Raw genomic sequence first — 900 nt, 5'->3', positions numbered from 1 at the left:
AGGAAATTGTATCAATTGCGTTGAGAAACCAGCTGATCAGATCCATATTCCTTAAATATTTGGAAAATATGTAAAAAGAGGCTTCGAAAAAGAAAACAGGAAAAAGAAAAAGAAACACGTCCGCCTTCCACCAGGAGCAGAAAAAAATAAAAAAAGGGCAAAAACTCGGGAATGGGAGGAGTTGGGAAAGGCACATGGAAAAAGACTTCCGTACGGCTTCGAGGCGATTTTGGTCCACCATATGGCGTCTCAGGAAGGGAAAGCAGTACAGCACCAACACTGTTTATAGTGAGGGTGGTGTGCTTCTGACCTCGACTCGTGACGTTGTGGGTCGGTAGACCGAATACTTTGAAAATCTCCTTAATCCTACCGGCACGTCTTCCATTGTGGAGGCGGAGCCTGGGAGCTTTGTGTTGGGCTTTCCAATCTCCGGTGCTGAGGTCACTGAGGTGCTTCAAAAACTCATCGGTGGCAAGGCTCTGAGTTCCTTAAGGCTCTGGATGTTGCAGGGTCGTGTTGGTTAACGCGACTCTGCAATATTGCACATCCGGGGCAGTTTCTCTGGATTGGCAGACCGGGGTGGTGGTCCCCTTATTCAAAAAGGGGGACCGGAAGGTGTGTTCCAACTACAGAGGGATCACACTCTTAAGCCTCCCTGGTAAGGTCTATTCGGGGGTTCTGGAGAGGAGGGTCCGTCGGATTGTCGAACCTCGGATTCAGGAAGAGCAGTGTGGTTTTCGCCCTGGCCGTGGAACACTGGACCAGCTCTATACTCTTAGCAGGGTCCTTGAGGGTGCATGGGAGTTCGTCCAACCAGTCTACATGTGTTTTGTGGACTTGGAGAAGGCGTTCGACCGTGTCCCTCGGGGAATCTTGTGGGGGGTGCTCCGGGAGTATGGG

Source organism: Kryptolebias marmoratus, linkage group LG11 (assembly GCF_001649575.2).
Source record: "Kryptolebias marmoratus isolate JLee-2015 linkage group LG11, ASM164957v2, whole genome shotgun sequence".
Taxonomy (NCBI): domain Eukaryota; kingdom Metazoa; phylum Chordata; class Actinopteri; order Cyprinodontiformes; family Rivulidae; genus Kryptolebias; species Kryptolebias marmoratus.
Note: the sequence above shows the minus strand (reverse complement) of the source record.